The following is a 21,801-nucleotide window of genomic DNA, read 5'->3' as shown; positions in this document are numbered from 1 at the left end:
CTCAAACTATTGCTCTCTAACTTTAGCATCTATCAAGTGGATGTTGTCTGCAGTGTTTGTGATATTTGCCTGATGTTGATTGTTTCCCACTTTGCTTCCTGTGTTAATTTACTTATTGTAGTCTATTGGGAAGAAGAGTTGTCCCTTTTCCTCCATTTACTTATCAGATTGTTTATATCAGTATGGACTCATTAATATTTTACTCCTTGTTTTTAATCTAGTACTATCATTTATTTTGTTGCTATATTTGTTCCAGCATTGGCCATTATGGGCTCCTTCAGGTTGGCTCCTGTGTTCTTTCAACAAACCCCCATCTGTTTTTGAAGTTTTCTTTGTTTTCCGACACCATGTCAGCATGTGGAAATTACTATGGTTCTTAGAGTCAGAATTATTACAAAATATATCGTGTATCCAGAGAAGTGTCACACCATCCTTAGCCTTGCTACACTGTTCCCATGCCTTTTTCCTTTCTCACCTGCCTGGGGTAGGTATCCTGTCTCTTCAGTTTCTGGTTTATCCTTCTGGTGCTTTGGGTTTCTTTTGCTTTTTCAGTAGAAACGTGTATTTTCTTATATCCCCCTTCATTCTTGCATGAACATAACATACTATAGGTATTTTTTTGCTTTTTTCAGACTTTGCTTTTTTAGCTAACACTGTGTCCTGGAAATCATTTCATACTATAGAGATTTTCCTCATTCTTTATTTCTCCCCACAGTTGCATAACTTGGATGTACCATAGTTTATTCAGTCACTTTCCTATGTGCCATATTCCTACCATAGGAAGGTAATTGAATATGGCACATCCAAGTTTCCAATATTTTACAATTACAAAGAATGCTGCAGTGTGTATTTGTCTTTGTATATTTGGAGGTATATTCCCAGGGTGGATTCCTTGAAGTGGAATTGTTGGGACCAAAGGTAAGTGTATATGCAATTTTGTTACGCATTACCAACACTCCCTTAAGAATGGTTGTACCAATTTGTATTCCCGTCAGCAATGTATGTAAGTGCCTGTTTTCTTTACATCCTCACTAATGGAATGTTTTGTCATGTTTTAAAATTTCTGTGAGTCTAATAGATGAGAAATTGTATCTCAGTGTTGTTTTAATTGGCATTTCTCTAATTTTGAGTGAATTTGAGCAATTGTTATATATCTGAGGGCCCTTTTAATTTTGGTGAATTGACTGTGTCTTTTATCCTGTATCTGATTTTTGGTCCTTTTTCCTTTGTTTGTTGTTTGTTTGTTTGTTTCCCATTTTAATGTTTACAATTTAATAATCTCTTGATGATTGCAGACAGGTATGGCTGTTTGATAGTATTCAGAAACATTACAGTGATGGCAATTTTTTCAATTGGTGTGTAGTGCTCAACAATTATATATGAAATTGCTGTCAAACCAGTAAGACTGCATTTATGCATCCATCATTTTCAGGATTGTTGATAACCTGGGCATATTTCCCCAAATAACTTTGCCTCCTTGCGTCACAAGACCCAATTTGCTCACATTTACCTCAATGACAGTCTTTGTAATAACACCCAAAGTTGTATACAGTGGGAATGAGGGATTCTTCTTTATGCCAGGTATTGGTAGACAAAAGGTGGCTTTCAGTTCAGTATGTGTTACATGGGCTTTCTTGAAACGCAAGCCCATTGGCCTGATGAATGTTTCATATTTAGGTGGTTTTCTTGTAAAGCCATCTCCAGCAAAGCAGACTTCAGTAACCATCCTCTTCCATGCCTTCTTCTTTCTCTTTCCTGTTTGAATAACTTAATACTTCTGTTTCTCTCTGGGCACATACTTTGGGCAGAGGGACTTCCCATTTTCCCTCATTCTCTTTTTGTTTCTTTTTAATCATATTGGAAAGTACTTCAGCTCGAGATTGTCTCTCTGTCTAGCCGATAAGCAGGTACTGCCCCCTGTGGAGTCTTTTCATCATTCTTTTGTTTGATGTTTCTCTTTTCATGCATCTTGATAGTCTTTTTTATTTGTATTTTCTCAGCATGGCGCTGTTTATAATTAAGCTTAGCCTTCAGAACAATCATTTTCTTTGCCTTCTTTGAACATTCATGAGCCTCTCGACTTTCCTTCTTTCTCTTTGTCTCATGGTAATCCAAATGTTATCTGCAGTGTTTACAGTGTAATTCAGTATATTCATTCTGTGGCATGGTGACGGCTGCAGAGTGACCAGAAGCGGCCCCTGGGGTGCAAAAATGCTCTCCTTTCCCTTTGTTTTTAAGAGTTCTTTATATATTAGCCTTTTATGGTATATATTGCGAATATTTCATCTTAGTTTGCTTTGCATGTACTGTGTGTGTTGTCCAATTAAAAAATTTTATGTAGTCAATATTTTCTTTTATTGTTTCTGGATTCTCCTTTCCCTATACACAACTTTAAGCAGAATTCATCCATTTGTTTTTTAGTACTTTCTCTGGTTTCATGTTTTATATCTAGATTCCTAATCCATTTGGAGTTTATTCTGGAGTATGATATGAGATAGAGATGAAGTTTTATATTTTCCAAATGGATACCTAGTTTTCCTGGCACCATTTATTGAAAAGTCCATCTGTACTTTAGTGATTTGAGATGCCACCTTTGTTATTTACTAAATTTCTGGGTATATTTGGGTCTAATTCTAGACTTTTTAAATTCTGCTGGTCTATTTATGTCTAGTCCCACACTGCTTTAATTATAGATGATTTTTGGTGTTGTAGTGTTTGATAAAGGTGGTCTACTTGTGGTTTTCTTTTTTCAATGTTTTCCTACCTGTTCTTGCATGTTTGATTTTCCATATCAACTTGAATATCAACTTTCCAAACTTTACAGAATAGCTTGTTAGTATTTTCATTGTATTGTCTCGAGCTTATAAAGTAAGGGAGAAATGTCATCTTTATAATGTTGTCATCCTGTCTAAGAATGGGGTTGTCTTTCTGTTTGCTCAGGTGTTCTTCAATGTCTTTCAGTGGTGCTGAAATTTTCCTTGTGTGGTTTTTACACGTTGTTTAGTTTATTCCTAAGTATTTCATCTTTTTGTTGCTACTATAAATGGGATTTTCTCTGCCATTATTTTCCCTGATTATTGTTTTTGTATAGGAGAACTATTTTTTGTATGTTAATTTATTATCTTGCTACTTCATTGAATCTTATTTTTGAGTTAATTTTATTATTGATTCTTCAAGGGTTTTTAGGCTACCATTATATCATCTGCAAATAAAGATAGTTTTACTTTCTCCTTACCTATTATTCCTTTGACTGATTTTTCTTAACTAGTTGATTTGGCTAATACCTCTAGTATGATGTTGAATAGTAGTAGAAATGGCTGGGCGTGGTGGCTCACGCCCGTAATCCTAGCACTTTGGGAGGCTGAGGCGGGTGGATCACCTGAAGTCAGGAGTTTGAGACCAGCCTGGCCAACATGGTGAAACCCTGTCTCTACAAAAAATTAGCTGGGCGTGGTGGCAGGCACCTGTAATTCCAGCTACTCTGGGTGGTTGGGGGCGGGTGCTGAGGCAGGAGAATCGCTTGAACCCAGGAGGTGGAGGTTGTAGTGAGCCAAGATCGCGCTACTGCACTCCAGCCTGGGCGACAGAGCGAGACACCGTCTCAGAAAACAATAATAGTAGTAGAAATGGTGGGCATCTTTGCCTTTTTCCTGATCTTAGTGGAAATGCCTTTGTTATTTCTTTATTAAATAATTTAATGGTTGTAGGACTAAAATGTATATATTTTATCATTTTGAGAAATTACCTCTTAATTCTTGTTTCCTTGAGTGTTGGGTTTCGAATAGGTGTTGAATTTTGTCACATACACTCCATCTCAGTGGTGAGGAGAAAATTGTATGTTTGCTACCTGCCTTAGATTTATGAATACGGTATGTACTAATAGATTTCCTAATTGAACCAATCCTTTACCTCTAGGATAAATCCCATTTGGTCATGTTGTATTATTTTCTTAATTGTTACATTCTGTTAGCAAACAGTAAAATCGTTCCTTCCAGTGTATTTCTAGAGTAAAAATTTGTTTCTTTGCATTATTGTAGCTAAAATGGTGTCTTGGTACTTATTTGTGTGTGTATTTATCTCTGTGATTGGATTCAGAGTGCTTTTAGAACCGGAACTAGAGTTTACTTTTTATTACCCTTAGTGCCTAGCAGAATTCTTCATATGTAGTCGGTATTATCTAAATTTTACTGAATAAAAATAGAAGCAGAAATAGCACATTAAACTTTTCTTGAATGAAATTTGAGTATCATGTTTCACTTAGTTAGCGAACAGTCACATCAGTCCTAAAGAGCACTACCACCACATGAAGGTGGGGAGATCTGAGTTCCGGTCTGGAACTTTGTTTTACTTAGGTCACAAAAACTAACATTTTGGCATCAGACATCACAGTTTTTTCATCTGTCAAATCAAGTTGATGGTCTGATCTTTAAAAATCTGTTTCATATCTGAATGATCTTATGAAATTAATTTTTACTTTTTGCAGTGTGCATTTTTACATTTTGCCAGATAATTTTTCTGAATTTTTATTTGTCTTTAGAATGGTTTGCCTGTTGTAATGAATAGATATACATATGATTGTAGCAAATTACATATGAAAAGTATGTAATTCAAATATATGTATGTAATTCAAATATACATATGAAAAGCAAATTCTGAATACAAATAAATTAGTTATTATTTTCCCCGTTTTTTTAGTTGGACAAATTTAAGCTTCAGAGAGATGGTGACTGATTTAGAGGAATTAGTAAGACTGGAGCACAACATGGGGTTTTCTGACTCCAGTTGCAGTGTTTCTGTGCCAATCTGCCATCTGTTTATGTGACACAGTACTAGGCACAGTGTTTCTTCAACTAAGCCAAGCTTCTGTGATTCAGTGTGATAAGTTTTAATGTAGGATTTAGAGCTGGATTATTTATGTTTAGTCCAAAAATCAAAGACGAATTCTTTGCACAATAAGTATTCCTTGCGGGGGATTCGGGATTCCTTATGATTTAAAATAGCTTGAGTGTTTAACATTTGGCAAAGCAGTGTTGTAGTTACAGGTAATCGTGAGAAGCTAGAGAATTGTGTATACTGTACATGTCTTAGTTCAGGATTTGATTTTTTAGGATCAGATCTCTCAATCTATCCTGCTGAGAGATGATCTGGGGAAGACTGTGCATGTGTGTTCTAGGAAAGATTAACAGCCTAGCCAATGATGGGATTCATAAAAATAAATGAAAGTATTCTGTTTGTGGTTTACCATTGTGAATTTTGTCTTTGTAATTGTCACTCTGATAGATGCTAAACTATAAATTTCCTTCTCAATAGGAAGTTAGTCTGGATGACAGTGATCTGAAGGAAACTACTGCCAAGCAATTCATTGTTCAAATTTGTCTGGAAATTAACATTAAAATCCATGTTATGCATTCCTTGAGTTTTTAGCCATAACCACCTGTGCAGCTTTCATAGGGAACATTCTTATTAAATTTAAAAAAAGAACAGGTACGTGAGTATAAGCTGAATTTATCCTCCGATTTAAAAGCATTGAGTTTACAGTTAGCAAAAATACAGTTTAGGAATATTTTATGACTTTAAAATTCCCGACTCATTAGTATTCTACTAATTTAAACCTGTGTCTTTAAAACTTAGGGGTCAGATTTGTTTACAAGAAGAACAGTAGCCTAATAGGCAACATTCATTGAGGGCCTATTAAGTGTCAGGCATTGTACTAGGTTTTACATAGATCATCTCATTTAATGCTATAATAACCCTGTTGATGTTTTCTCCCATTTTATAGATTAGGCAACTAAGACTTGGAAAGGTCAACATAGCTCTTAAGGAGCAGAGCTATGATTTGAGCCTAAATGAAAGAAAAGATGAGTAAATTTAGGAAACTGTATAGAAAAAAACTATTTAAAAATAGAAGCAAGAACTTGGGGAAACAAGCAAATTAGGTATATTTTTATAACAGTGACTAAAGAAGCAAAGAAATTGCATTAGGTATTTATAAGTTTATCCTGAGATTGTAGTCTTCATTCTTCTTTTCTGTCTGCCCTTCAATATAGTAACACTAAAACATATACCTATTTCTAATATTTGAGGAAAATATACAGATATTTGCACTCTTCTTTTGTGTAACTCAGACATCTGTAAATGAATTGAGTACAGACCCTTCATCCAAGGTCGTATTGTTTAATAGAGGACATTTAAATGAAATAAAGTACAGAATAATAATTCCTTTAGAGTGGTACAAGTCAAGCGTTGTGGCAGTTCAGAGGAGTAGCAGCCAGGAATATCAGTGAAGGTGCCGTTTATTCTGAAGTGTTATAGCGTGGGTAGAATTTGAACTACTTGAGCAAAAGCACAAAGAACATTGAGAAATATGTATGGAGAAGAGTAAGTTTGATTTCATAGGGTATCTGAAGAAATATGATTGGCAGAAAGACAACAGGTTAGACCATAGGAAGGATTCTGAGTGTCAAGCTGAGGAGTCGGCTTTTATATTGTAGACACATCGGGGTGGGAGACACACCATGTTAAAGATATACGTAACTTATTTTATAATGTAATGTAAACTAGTGTTTACTGCTGTAAAGCATAAGGGGCTAGAGCGATGAAGAGTGCTAATTGACATAGATTGGTCAATGATAGCCCTTCTGAGGAGTTGATGTTTGAGCAGAAACCTAAATGAGGTGAGGAAGAGAATCATGTGAAAATCCAGGAGTAAGACCTTTCCAGACAAAGAGCAAGAGCAAAAATACTAGTAAGATTGGTATGTTTGAGGAACAGTGGAGAGGGCTCTGTGGGTAGAACTGCCTGTCAGGAAAGGTGAAAAGGAATGTGGTTCAAGAAGTAGCTAGCAGCTAGGTTGGTTTTCCCTAGGGTAAATGAGTTTCTGTATACTCATCTATGTTCAGTAATTATCCGGATTTCACCATATTTGCCTTATTCATTCATTTATAATAATAGGTTTGAGAATCACCTTCCTACTGAGGCCGTGAAATTGCCAAGATAGATAGAAGAAAGAAAGAAACACCAAGGCTGCAGATAGTAACCTTTGTAATCATATTTCAAATCTGTCTTGATTGTGGTCTGTTTTAGAAAAGTACGCTTAAGGGTACCCATAGTGACAAAGTTACAAAGAGTAACTGTGCTGGTAAATACTAGTGTTATTGGAACTACTTCAACATTTGTTCTATTAGTCTTGAGGTGAAATCAGTGTACTATAATTTTACATTTGATTTTCACAACAGCTGTGTTATATAGAGATGAGGTTAAAAATCTCATTTTATAAAAGAGGAAACAAAGTTACAGAAGTAAAGTGAGATGCAAAGGATAAAAAGAGACAGAGCTGGACTTTAAGTCTATGTCTCTTAATATGTTGGTTAGTTCTGCAATTTCATGAAGTAGGCTTATTCACCTAATAGTTTTGAACCATGTTGAATTACCACTTTGTAATAAATACATTAACCACTTTTCAAAGGGTATATTTTTACTAATACAGAAGGAAATTCCAAAAACTATTTGAATTATGAATTTAATAGAATTACTTTCTTTTTCATAGGCAAAAATCTGAATAATTTCATCTGACACAGAAGACATTTGTGCTTTTTGGTATTGGAACAAAATATGGTCTCTCTCGAGTTGCATAATTAGTCCACTAAGCACTGCAGCCTTCATTGTCTGAAGCCATAACTAAAGCAGTTAGAATTGAATTAGCTTTGTGTCCATCTTTTCTTCTTTCACTTTCTTTGCTTTCTTCATTGCTTTGCCTAGAATTGACTGAACTTAAGAATTTGATCCTTTAAATAGGAAGAAAATATAACTACTTGATAACAGAACAAAATAGTTACTTGACATATGTAGTTAATAACCTGAACATTGGAAATATTTCACAGTACTTGTTATTGCATTTTCAAATAACTTTAAGAAATAGTAGATTTAAGAAACAGCTAGAAAAATTTTAATTATTATACTACTTTGTTTTTGTTTGCTCAGTGGTAAACTGGATTAAAGAGCAATGTAAATGTGTTTTAGAAAATATAATGTCTTATGTAGTTCCACAAATTTAACTAAGGCTAAGGCAAGTTATTTTAGATCCTTTCTAGAAAGTTTCTGTGTTGTTTCTAAACATTTTAGAAATTATGTTTTACTGTGAATAATATAATGAATTGAATAGCAGGAAACTTATTTCTAGTGTGCCTTTCTTTTGCGTTATTGAGGTAATGTTTTAGTCTTTGGATGACTCTTATTTTCCTTATGGTATTAGCCTATAAATGCTAAATTGTCAAATGTAAAGCTATTTATGTTAGTGTCAAAGTGTATTTTCAGGATTTGAAAAACTTAAGTAGCATGAGAAAAAAAGTACATTAACTTTAAAATTTTAGCCCTAAGTCTTGGGCAGCTACAGAAAGGGCTATAGACTAGGGGTTGAATTGTCAGGGAGGAGACTTACTGTGTATCCTCAGGGTAGAGATGAAGTTAGTGGAGATTTGTCCACTGTCCAAATTGGCCAGTATAAAGAAAGGAGGGGGACAGTATGGTATGAGAAGCAGCTAGAGAAGTAGGTAGAGGTCAGACTGTAAGCAGTTTTATGAGCCACCTTACCGTGATTGCAGTACTGAGAAAGTTTGCTGGAGTGCTATTTGTTCCACCAAAGGAATGCAGGGGGGAAGCTATTCTCCCCCAGTGCAATTGAAATAGGTTACATTTATGACATTGAGGTGAATGAATAATAAAAGACCCATAGGGCCTGCCAATCTAAGAGGCAATTTGCAGAATTTCTCACCCTTGACACGATTGACATATTTGGGTAATTTTTTATTTTGGGGAATTGTCTTAAACAGCATTGTACAGTGTTTTCCAGCGTCTCTGGCCTCTGTCTTCAAAATGCCAGCAGGGCACCATTCCCAGCTATAACAACCAGACATTGCTAAATTTTGGGTGGTGGGGAGGTGGTATCACAATCCACCCTCCACCTCCCCAATTTGAAAACCACTGAGTTGTCAGGATCAATGATAACATGTGCATATTTTCGGGCAGTTGATGCCATTTTCAAAAACACACTTGTTATCCTGGCACTCCTGATTCCAGGTGTCCTAGTTTAATTCTGCAACTGCCAACTGCTAGGAGTAGAGGTTCCTGGATGCAGCTGTCTCTAAGGCTCTGATATTAGCAGAAGACAGCCCTAATGATATAAATGGAGGTTAATGCATCAATCTGCAGCTGTTGGAAGTGAAGGGTCAGAGTAAGTTAAGATGGGTGCTACTCTTAACTGCTCATGGTAATATGGAGATAAAAGAAACAACAGTACAAGTTGTCAATATCAAGAAAGAAAGCAGTGTATAAGATTCCTGTAAAGGTCTGAATGTGTGTGTATGTATACATAGGTTGGGAGGGCCCGTTCGTGTATTTCAGTCACTGTAGGAGAGGCAGAGTGATATACAGATTAAAAACTCAAACCAGATTGCCGGGTTTGAATCCCCAGATCATCACTTGCTTGCTGTGTGTCATTAAGCAAATTTCCTAATCTTTCTGTTTTCTTACATGTGAAGAGTATTGGTGTGAAATAGGAATAATTATGGTACCTAGGTCAGAGATTTGTTGTGAGATTAAATGAGATAAAAATGCACATAAAGTGAGTAGAATTAAATCAGTTAATATGTGAAATTAATGTGAAAAACATAGAATAGTTCCTGATATATGGTGAGTACCCATTAAACGCTAGCTCTTACTGTTGTAGAGCTTCATTTGCAAGTGGATACATTATTTAAATTAGTTAATTTCCTTAACCTTTTTAGGCTGCAGTCTCCTCATCTGTAAAATTGGGAAAATCATGTTTACCTCACCAGGATAGTTGTGAAGGCTAAATGAAATGATTTATATAATGTGCTTAGCACAATGCCTGGTATATAGGAAACTCTCAATAAAGCCCAGATTTTTAGTGATTAATGTTAGGATTAGGGTAGGGAATTGTGAAGGTATCAAACAAATTTTATAGCATTCTGACATTCTAAAAACTTGCTGGGCCATTTCAGAGTTATCACCTCATACTCAAAAGCATTCATAAAGATATTGGAAGACCATTTTCCATTTATCCACTTCCTGATTGTAAATCTGATGTCAAGGTCTTATGTTGTAAGCACATGAAACCAGTTGCAGCTCATTTACTCAGAAAAGGGATTTACCAAGAGGCTATGAGGTAGTGTATAGAATTGTCTGGAGCATTGGAAAACCAGAATCCAGGCCCACATATCTAGGAATATTGATCTAAATAATGGTAGTCCAGTGTCGACACCATTGCTTAACACTGGATTTGGCACTGCCAGTACCTCTAGCTCTGGTGACTGAATGCTGCCACTATGGTCACTTCTGACCTAGAAATTTGATCTTGCTGGTTGTTGTTGCCCCCTAATGAGTTCTTTGATATCTTTCTTCTTAACCCTAGTTTCTGATTCTAAGTCTGGGGCAAGTGGACTTTGATTTGGCAGAGCCTAGGTCCTGATGGCAGTGCCCTATAGCTTGGGAAAGAATAGTATTAATGTAACTGCACTCATATGTCAAGCACTCTTCTAAATACTGTATGTTTTTATTTTATGCCACAACAATGCTATGAGATAGGTATTATTACCATCTTACAGAATAAGAAAGAGTGCTTTAGGAACTTGCCTACGGTTCACAGCTAGTGGAGGAACCATGAATTGAACACAAACAATCTGGCTTCAGATATTTGCTTAAATGTCTGGTATTTTGAACTTTTATGTAATCCAAGGCAGGCTCTGCCCTTTCCCAAGCCTCACAATGTGGAGGCTTTCCCCAACTTTGGTTGTGGCCTGGGGCTGGGCAGCCAAAAATAAGGAAATATACATCATACTTGGCTAAAGTCTGACTTGGCAAACCAGTTATGCCTTTATTGCTATTTTAAATGATCTAAAATGAGAAACAGAGGGATTTTTTTCCTTCATTATTGCATTTTATGTTCTGCCACTCTTCAGATATTTGCCTTTCTTCAGATATTCTCCTTGAGGCAGTACTTCTAATTTTCAGACTCTGGATCAAACAGGGAAAATAGGTTTGTAAATGACACTTAGAACTATGCAGTCATTTTTCTAGTGAGAGAGTATTGGTGTACTTTATTTTTTGTGGGCAGGACACTTTTTGGAAAATGACAAACTTCTTTTGCTGCTGGGTTACTGATTAGTTCCTCTTTGTAGGTGGGCACTATGGTCAGGGTCACACACACCTCCCCCCACCAGACTGCTATGGTATGGTTGCTCTCTGGGTGGATTGGGGGCCTGCAGGAAAAATAGGTCCTCTGCCATTAGAGATGATAAAATGTAATTTTTACCTTTTTTTCAAAATCAACAGTTTATTGAGGTAAAATTTACTTATAAGTGTATTCATTTAAAATGTGCAGTCTCACGAGTGTTGACACATACGTAAACTTGGCAAACCACAGTCACAATCAAGATACAGAATGTTTCCATCACCATAGAGTTAGTTTCTTGTGTCCCTTTTCAGTCAGTTCTCCCCTACATTACTCGTCTCACAGGCAGCCACTGATCTCTCATAACAAATTAGTTTTGTATGTTCTAAAATTCTATATACTTGGAATCATAGTAGTATGTATTCTTCTTGTGCCTGGCTTTTTTTTTTTTTTTTAGCTCAACGTAAGTTTTTTTTTTTTCTTTTTTTCTTTTTTTTTGCGGGCAGGGTCTCACTCTGACACCCATGCTGGAATGCGGTGGCAGAATCATAGCTCACTGTAACCTTGAACTCTCAGGCTCAAGCAGTCCTCCCATCTCAACCTGCTGAGTAGCTAGGACTAACAGGTATGTACCGGCACACCAGGCTAATACAAAAATTTTTTTTTAGAGAGCATCTTGCTGTGTTGCCCAGTTTGATGTCAAACTCATGTTTTGAAATTAATCAAGAGTTGTTGCATGTGTCAGTAGTTCATTCCTTTTGTATTGCTGAGGAATATTTCATTGTATGGATGTACCACAATTTGTTTATTCATTAACCTAGTGATGGACTTTTTTTTTTTTTTTTTCTAGTTTTTGGTTCTTATAAGTAAAACTGCTAGGAGTACATATCTACAAGTCAGGACATTTATTTTACTTTCTCTTTGGTGAGTGTTTTTGTATAGAATGGCTAAGTCATATAGTCAAGTATATATTTACCTTTACAAGAAATTGCTAAACAGTTGTCAAAAGTAAAGTACTTTTTTACATTTCCTGTATTCATGTATGCAAGTTCCAGTTGCCCTTCACTAACATTTGGTATTATAGTCATCTTTACTTGAGCCGTTATAGTGGTTATGTAGTGGTATCTTATTGTGGTTTTAATTTTCATTTCCTTGATGACTAATGATGTTGAGCATCTTTTAATGTACTTATTCGCCATTCCTCTACTTTCATTTGTGAAGTGTTCTGTTAAGTTTTGGCCATTTTTCATTTGTGTTTTCTTACTATTGAATTGCAAGAGTTATTTATATATCTTTACTATCAGTCATTTGTCACATACAGATATTGTAACTGATTTTCTCCTAGTCTGTGGTTCACCTTTTCGGTTTTTTTGATGGTGTCTTTTGAAAAGAGGTTTTTAGTTTTAATGAGGTCCAGATTATCAGCATTTTTCTTTTCTTGTTTTTGCTTTTTGTGTCCAAGAAATTTTGCTTACCCACAGTCATGACTCAGTACTATTCCTCCCCAAGATAACCACTGTTCTGCCTATATCATCAACATTACTGGTTTTCTTTTTGAATTGGATCATATAGTATGTACTCTTTGGTTCTGGTTTTATTTGCTGAACATTGTGTCTGTGAAGTTTTTTCCTTTTTTTTTTTTTGTAGCGGTAGTTTGTTATGTTTTATTGCTGTGTGGTAGTTCATTGTATGACTCTACCACAGTTTATTTGATAGACATTTGGATTATTTCCAGGTTTTGGCCGTTATAAGTAAAACTGCTATGAATATTCTTGTACTTGCCTTTTAATGAACATGTGCATTTATATTTCTTGGGTATATTTCCTAGGAGTGGAATTGCTGGGTTATAGGATAGTTGTATGTTTAGCTCAAATAGTACTGCCAAATAGTTTTCCAAAGTGATTTTTACCAACTTTTACTTGTACCAGCAATGTATAAGAGTCTAGTTGCTCTACATACTGGCTACTACTTGGTTTTGTCAGTCTTTCTAGTTTTGGCCATTCTAATGGGTATATAATGGTATCTTGTGGTTTTAATCTGCATGACAAGTTGAGCTCCTTCCCAATACTAAGGTTTTCTGTGTGTTTTACAAAGTGGGGCCGGGCATGGTGGCTCATGCCTGTAATCCCAGCACTTTGGGAGGCCGAGGCAGGCAGAATCACCTGAGGTTGGGAGTTCAAAACCAACCTGACCAATATGGTGAAACCCTGTCTCTACTAAAAATACAAAAATTAGCCAGGCTGTGGTGGCGTGTGCCTGTAATCCCAGCTTCTCAGGAGGCTGAGGCAGGAGAATCGCTTGAACCTGGGAGGTGGAGATTTTAGTGAGCAGAGATTGTACCACTGCACTCCAGCCTGGGCGACAGAGGAAGACCCTGTCTCAAAAAAAAAAAAAAAAAAAAAGTGGCAAGGGTTGTAGCATGTAAACACAGGTCCTTAAATAATAGTAGGTGTTCTTGGGTTTTTGTATAAATACAACAGATATTTGTATAGCTAATTTTGCTGTATTAACCTTCCTCTCTTGTATAGGGCATGCTTATAGCACTGGTTCTACCTGGTTGCACATTAGAATCACCTGGTGAGCTTTTAAAACTATTTTAAATCATACTCGCCATCTATATGGGTCCTGACTTGTAGATTTGTATTCATAGCAGCTTTACTTATAAGAACCCAAAACTAAAAAAGTCCATCATTAGGTTAATGAATAAAGAAATTGTGGTATATACATACAATGAAATATTCCTCAGCAATACAAAAGGAATGAACTACTGATGCATGCAACAACTCTTGATTAATTCAAAAGATTAAAATTATGATATCTGTGGAAAGGCAGAAAGCTCCCCTGGTAGTTCTAAGATGCAGAGGGTTGATAATCATTGGCATATACGAATGAAATATTCTGTTGCTTCTCAAGAGGGCTTGCTGTACCCTTTAGGAATGAAGCACCAACTATAAAATCTTTATTAGATATGTGTCATGTTAATTTATCCCCAACTTTGACCATTTCAAGAAGCTAGTTCCCAGCCTTCCCTTTTTTGGTTGTACAGTATACTAGCTCTCTAGGTAAGTTCTATGCTCATGTTTTTAATTTTGCATTACTCTTCATGTTACAAGGCTAATTCTGCTTTTAAAGTACGTTCTACATACAACTCCAGAAAATCACCTATTATAAATGCACTCTTTCTGTTAGCACTAGAGCAGTAGTCATGGTCACGTAAGAGTGTTTGCTCAGCTTTGATCTTCTCCTCTAACATGATTGTGGATTTAGAATGTACTTGAACGTAACAAGGAACACCACCAAAAAAGGCACGTGATTTGATTGAGGCTTTATAAAATAAAAAATGAATAAAATGTGTTCAGCTTTTTGTTTATGAATATAATAGTGAATGAATCTAACCTTCTGTTGGTATACAGGTTTGGTACATGACGATACTTTTAGATCATCTCCAAAAAAGTAACATCATAATTGGAATGTGACATCCATATATATTGGATTTTTAAAGATTGTTTCCAAAGATTCAGCTGTACAAGGTGTGTGCCTAATACTTTTCTAACTTGGAAATAATTCAGTGGTGGCTAAAGCTGGCTTGTACTGCCTGCAAAAACTGATTGGTAAATTTTCAAGAATTTGTAAGCCAACTGTTAAACACAGCCATTGTTTTAAAAATTATGTAAAGTTATTATTAAATACATATATTAAAAATAAAAGTAATATATCAAACTTGCTAGTTCCTAAATATATTACTGTCTTTTACTATTATCTGTTCTCTTAAAGTTGTGTCTGTGGTGTTTCTGTGGTAGAAATACAGGCCGGGCGCGGTGGCTCAAGCCTGTAATCCCAGCACTTTGGGAGGCCGAGACGGGTGGATCACGAGGTCAGGAGATCGAAACCATCCTGGCTAACACGGTGAAACCCTGTCTCTACTAAAAAATACAAAAAACTAGCCGGGCGAGGTGGCGGGCGCCTGTAGTCCCAGCTACTCGGGAGGCTGAGGCAGGAGAATGGCATAAACCCAGGAGGCGGAGCTTGCAGTGAGCTGAGATCGGCCACTGCACTCCAGCCTGGGCTGCAGAGCGAGACTCTGTCTCAAAAAAAAAAAAAAAAAAGAGAAATACAACATGATGTGCTGCTGTATATCTCTTTCTACTGTAAGATGGTGTGTTGGCCGGGTACGTTGGCTCACACCTGTAATCCCAGCACTTTGGGAGGCCGAGGCTGGTGGATCACGAGGTCAGGAGATCGAGACCATCCTGGCTAATACAGTGAAACCCCATCTCTACTAAAAATACAAAAAAAAAAAATTAGCCGAGCTTGGTGGCAGGCACCTGTAGTCCCAGCTACTCGGGAGGCTGAGGCAGGAGAATGGCGTGAACCCAGGAGGCGGAGCTTGCAGTGAGCCGAGATTGCACCACTGCACTCCAGCCTGGGCAACAGAGCGAGACTCTGTCTCAAAAAAAAAAAAAAAAAGATGATACTCTTCCATATCTCTTCCTACTATATGATAGTGTGCTGCTGCATATCTCTTCCTACTCTATGGTAGTGTGCTGTGCATATCTCTGCTATATGATATTGTGCTGCTGCTTATCTCTTCCTACTGTATGATAGTGTGCTGTGCGCATATCTCTTTCTACTGTATGATGGTGTGCTATTGCATATCTCTTTCTACTGTATGATGGTGTGCTATTGCATATCTCTTTTTCCTGCCTCTGGATTCAGTGAGGTCATGTTTGAAGCTTGAAATTGGCCACTGTAGGAGTATTGGCACTATGGAAATGGACAACAGCAACACACTAAGGTTAAGCCTTTTTTTCTTTTTTTTTTAGTTTGGAAAACTGGTTGTTAAACATTTACTAGCACACCACTGGAGACATTGTTCTTTATTCAGTGAATGCCTACTCTGTGCTGGCTACCCTTCATTAGTGCTTTGAATAAATCTTTACTTAATTTCCTCAAGTATCCAATATGTTTCTTAATATTATAGTTGAGAAAAATAAGATTAAGTAATGAGGATCAGAAAGCAGCTATTATATTGTACAGCTGGGATTTTAACCCAAGTCTCTTGTATTCCAAAGTCCTTATCCTTCTCTTGATAGTGTGTGGTCTCTCTGAGGCTTTGGAATAAGTTTTATAGGAGAGAGAGCATTTGAGCTGAGCCCTAAGTTATGGGCAGGATCTTACTAGGTATTGAAGTTGGAAGAATATTTCAGGCATTGTGAACAATTTCAGCAAATGTTTATAGATATCAAAGTACGTTTCATGTTCCAGAAATGATAAGTAGTAGATTCAGTAATAGAGGATATCTAGAAGAGTAAAGTTAAAAGAAGTAAAACCCGCAAGGTTGATTGGAACCTATTGTGAAGGACCTTAAATAGCATGAACCTTAGAACAAGAGAGATTCTGTTTTTATTCCTAAAGGACATAATTATTTCCCAAAGCCTTCTGTATAATTATTTTGGTTGTCTAATTTGAATTTAAATTCAATTTCAATTTTAAGCATGAGTGAGGTATCATGGATATTTTTGGTCCAGGGAGATAACATGGAGCTTTTGGTTTGGGGTCTTATTCTACTGATTTGTATTTTGGCTGTTAATTTTCAGTACTATAATTAATGGTTAGTAAATGGTGTTTCCCAAAATGGGTCATTCTTCATAGGGAAGAAAATGAATAGATAATAGTTGCAGTGTTTTCATATCTTTTGGCAAATGAGTATTCTTATTACCTACTTTATGGCATAAAGTAGTATTGGTTTATCATTGTATTTCTCATTTTCAGAATATCTGTTTTTTTATTTGAAGTCACAGACCCGAAACAGTACATAGTTCCATTGCTGTAATTTTCTCTGCTATATTGGCATCATGAACCATTTACTCCCCTTACCGCCAGAATCTTTTTTGCAGTATCTTCTGCCTTTTGTTGATGTTGTTTTGAGATGAGGTCTTGCTCCATCAGCCAGGCAGGAGTGCAGTGGCACGATCACAGCTCTCAGCAGCCTTGACCTCCCTGGGTTAAGCAATCCTTCCACCTCAGCCTCCTGAGTAGGTGGGTCCACAGGCACATGCCACCAAGCCAGGCTAATTAAAACAAACAAACAAAAAATGTACAGACAGGGTCTCCCTGTGTTGCCCAGGCTGGTCTCAAACTCCTGGGCTCAGGCCATTCTCCCACCTGGCCTCCCAAAGTGCTGGGATTGTAGGTGTGAGCCGCCCTGCCTGGCCTTCTCTGCCTTTTAATGTTCCACAGGATTCTTCTCTTGAGTTCTTTTGTTATTCTTAACAGTTAATGCCATCCACATCCCTACAGTGATAATTTCCAGGTTTATGTCTTCAACCTGGAACTCTGGACTTGCATTTTAAAATTCCCAATGAACCAGTGGACTTGGATACCCCACAAACATTCTCAAATTCAGAATGTCTACAACTAGACTCAATCTCTGGCCTTTCCAAGCCAAGTAAACCTCTTGCTTTCCTTATTTTGGTGAGTGACATGTATATCTTTCCAGTTGCCCAGGCCATAAATTGGAGGATGGTGAGAAGAGGTAGGTCATTCTAGATTCCTCCTCCTTTTTCATTTCCACAATCCAGTTACTCTGTAAGTCTCTTATTTCTGCTTCCTTAATATCTGTTGAATCCACCTTTTTTCATTCCCACAACTTTGATTCCAGTTGTTATGATCTATTGACTATATTGTAAAATAGTCTTTCAGATAGCTTTTTTGTCTTCAGTCTGTGATACTTTCCTTCAGTCTAGCCTCCCACCAGGCTGTTTAAAATACTTTCAGCCCTCCCTATCCATGAGTTCTAATCCATGGATTCAGCCAACCTTGGATTGAAAATATTTGAGGAGGAAAAACAATAAAAAGGAATATAGTGTAACAATTATTTATATAGCATTTACATTGAATTGGGCATTACAAATAATCTAGTGATGATTTAAAGTGTACAGGAGGATATGCATAGGTTATATCCAAACACTACATCATTTTATATAAGGGCCCTGAGCATCTGTAGAATTTTGTATCCATGGGATGGGGGCTGGGGAGTCCTGGAACCAGTCCCCCATGGATACCAAAGGATGACTGTAAATTGATCAGACTCCTCTTGCTTTCTTATTCCTTTCAGTTTTTTGTTTGTTTTTATACTTCTCTCCTCTGCATTTTTCCTCTCCTCCTCTTTTCCTGCCTTTTCATTTATTATTTGATAATCTGAATATAATTTTTAATGTTGATTATTTGAATATTTTTATTTGAATTCCATTTTTATTTTTCTGATTACTTTTTAGCTGTACTTCTTTGCATTGTACTTTTAGTGGTTGCCATAAGGATTACATTATATACCCTGAAATTTTGTAGTCCACTTACAAGTAATAATGCACTGCCTCACTTGAAATATAGAAATCCTACAACCTTTTAGGTCCATATTTTCTTTACCTTTCCCCTGTTCTTTGATAATAATAGTTATTTTATGTATTATATCTTGATACATATTAAGCCCCAGAAGATAATCTTATAACATTTTCTTCAAGCATTTATGTGGATTATAAATAAATTGAGAGGAAAGGGCAAAAGGGAAAAAATAGAGTTATTTTTTGTATTTACTATTATTTACCATTTCACTTCTTCCTCCTTCTTCTCTGAAAATCCATCTTTCTCTCTGATTTCATTGCCCTTCAGCCTGAAGAACTTCCGTTAGTATTTCTTGTAATGTAAGTCAAGTGATGAATTCTTTTGGTTTTGTCCAAAAATATCTATTTCTCCTTTATTCGATATAGAATTCTGGGTGGGCAGTTTTCTTTTCTTCTTCTTCTTCTTTCTTCTTCTTTGTTTTGTTTTGTTTGAGACAGCGTTTCACTCTGTCACCCAGGCTGAAGTGCAGGGACATGATCATGGCTCACTGCAGCCTCGACCTCCCTGAACTCAGGTGTTCCTCCCACCTTAGCATCCCAAATAGCTTAGACCACAGGTGCGCACCACCATGCCTAGCTATGTTTTTTGTATTTTTTGTAGAGAAGGGGTTTTGTCATATTGCCCAGGCTGGTCTTGAACTCCTGGGCTCAAGAGATCTACCCATCTCAGTCCTCAAAGTGCTGGGATTATAGATGTGAGCCACCACTCCTAGCCAGTTTCCATCTTTTGTCACTTTAAAAATGTTTCAGCTCAGGTGCAGTGGTTCATGCCTATAATCTCAGCACTTTGGAAAGCTGAGGTGGGAGGATCATTTGAATCTAGGAGTTTGAGACCAGCCTGGGCAATATAATGACACCCTTGTCTCTACAAAAAATTAAAAAACAAAAATTAGCCAGGCATGGTGGTGCACTGAGGTAGGAGAATTGCCTGAGCTTGCACAGTCAAGGCTGCAGTGATTCATAATCACCCTATTGCACTGCTAGCCAAGGGCAACAGACTGAGACCCTGTCTCAAACAATAAAGTAAGATAAGGTAAGGTAAAGGTAAAAGAGTAAGTAAAAGTAAGATAAAAAGGTTGTAGTCTCTTCAGGCTTTTGTAAATACAGTGAGAAGTCAGCTATTAATTGGATTGTTGTTCCAGGATAGTAATACTTGTTTTTCCCTTGCTGTTTTCAAGGTTAGCTCTTTATCTTTGGCTTTAAATAGTTTTATTTTGTTGTGCCTTGATATGGAATTCTTTGTGTTTATTCAGCATTGTGTTCATTGAGCATCTTGTGTCTGCAAATTTTTGTCTTTCATCAAATTTGGGAACTTTTTGGCCATTAGATCTTCAAATATTTTCTCTCTTCCATTTCTCCTTTCTTGTATTTCATCTACACTTATGTTGGATCATGTAATATCTCACAGGCTGCTAAATCTCTTTTTTCCTCAGTCTTCTTTTCTCTCTGTTCTTCAACTTGGCTAATTTGTTTTGATTTAGTTTAGGTTCATTTACTCTTTCCTCTGTCACCTCCATCTGGATGCTAATTCTAAGCAGTGATTTTTTAAAAATTATGCTTTTTCTATAATTTTCATTTGGCTCATTTTTAATGGTTATATTCCTGTACTGAGATTTTCCATTTTTTTGCCAAGATTTTTATTCACTGAAAATATTTTACTTGAGACTAGTTATAATAGCTTCTTTAAAATCCTTGTCTGCTAGTTGCAACATCGGTTCATCTCAGAGTCTTTTAGATGGATTTTTTTTCCCCATTGGAATGTTTTGTTTTCTTGCTTCATTGTATGTCTTAATACTTTTGGATTGTATTTTGAACATTGTGCACATTGGGATGTGGAGATTCTGTCTGGATACTGTCCAGATTCTGTTGATTTTCTCCAATGAGTATTGTTTCCTTTGTTTTAGAAAGTAATTTTCTTGGCTGGGCTTGCATTTCAAGCTGTTTCTTGATGGCAGCTCTGCTCTCAATTGAGATATTTTGTCTATAGGTGAGCTTCTTTTGCTCAAGTGTATTAAGGGTTAGTCAGAGATGTGGGTAGGCACATTCTGGGATCTCCTTTCTGGATCTTTCCTTTTCAAGGTTTCCTATTCCTGTCATTTTTCCTCAACTTAACTTTTTCCCAGCTTAAAAGGACTACAACTTTCCCCCTGGATGCCCTGGCCACTGCTGGATGCACAGCATAGATAGCACTTAGCTCAAAGCTAAAAGCCTAGGAGACGGAAAGTTACTTGCATAGCTCCCTGTTTCCATCCTGCAAGTAAGCATGACCTCCCAACCAGAGTTTCTGTTTACTTTCTAATACTTTCAGGTGATTTTTTTTTTAAATTGTGTTCACTTTTGTAGTTGCATTCTTGCAGGTGTGGGGAGGTTCAGTAGGGTCTTTGTCATCAGTCTCAGAAGCAGGAAACTTTGTTCTTTTTACCTGTCCTCAGAAGCCATCTGTTATGATTCTTGTTCTACCTTACAAGCCATTCTTTATGAGTTTTTTCTGCTAGTACCTCTTCATTTCCCTGTATCTCAGATTTGGGGGTATCCCAGAGTGCAGTCTTTAGATTCTTTTTTTTAAAATCTCTACAGACTTTCTAGGGCACGAGTCAGGCCAAATCTGAGCTCATTCATTTGTATACTGTCAGTGGCTGCTTTGGGACTGCAACAGCAAAACTCAGTAGTTGCAACAGAGACCTTATGGCCCACAGAGCTTTAGATATTTACTATATGACCCTTTGTAGAAAAAAGTTGTCGAGTCCTGTTCTAGGTGATCTCATCCAGTCAGAGATTTAAGTGCATTTACACACTGATGTCTTCTAAATTTCTTATTCCCAACTTCAAGCTTTTGTGTGGACCTCAGGCTCATAAATCCAATAACCTACTTACCTTCTTCACTTGCATATAATAGGCTTGTAAACTTTGATATGTCCTAAACTAAACTCTTGATATTTCCCCTACATTGTGCTCCTCCCCCAATCTTGTCCAATGGCAATTCCATCTTTCCAGCTATTCAGGCAAAAACTCTTGAGAGTTATCCCTGACTTCTCATTTTTCCTTATCTCACATCTGTCTGTAAGAAATTCGTGTTGTCTTTACCTTCAGAATATACCTGTAATCTGACCACTTCTCTACATCCTCAGCTACTGTTCTCCTACTCCAAGCTACTATCATCTCTTGCCTAGACTATTCCAGTAGACTCCTAATTGTTCTCCTTCTGCCTGTGCA

General features: G+C 36.8%; 1 protein-coding gene and 1 pseudogene across 7 annotated transcripts in view; one reads left to right on the top strand and one right to left on the bottom strand.

Moving 5' to 3' along the window:
• ARFIP1 (ADP-ribosylation factor interacting protein 1) overlaps positions 1-21,801 on the top strand; it is a 128,732-nt gene that overhangs the window by 14,678 nt on the left and 92,253 nt on the right. The window contains exon 2 of one of the 7 annotated variants that reach the window (XM_011959785.1): positions 12,039-12,083. The exons of the other annotated variants lie outside the window; for them this stretch is intronic. The gene's annotated coding sequence lies outside the window, so the exon portion shown is untranslated. The remainder of the gene's footprint in view (positions 1-12,038; positions 12,084-21,801) is intronic. 7 annotated transcript variants of the gene reach the window in all.
• LOC105524483 lies at positions 1,370-2,166 on the bottom strand (annotated as a pseudogene).

Source organism: Colobus angolensis, unplaced genomic scaffold (genome assembly GCF_000951035.1).
Source record: "Colobus angolensis palliatus isolate OR3802 unplaced genomic scaffold, Cang.pa_1.0 Scaffold5, whole genome shotgun sequence".
Classification (NCBI taxonomy): Eukaryota; Metazoa; Chordata; class Mammalia; order Primates; family Cercopithecidae; genus Colobus; species Colobus angolensis.
Note: the sequence above shows the minus strand (reverse complement) of the source record. Positions and strands in the feature narration are given on the sequence as shown.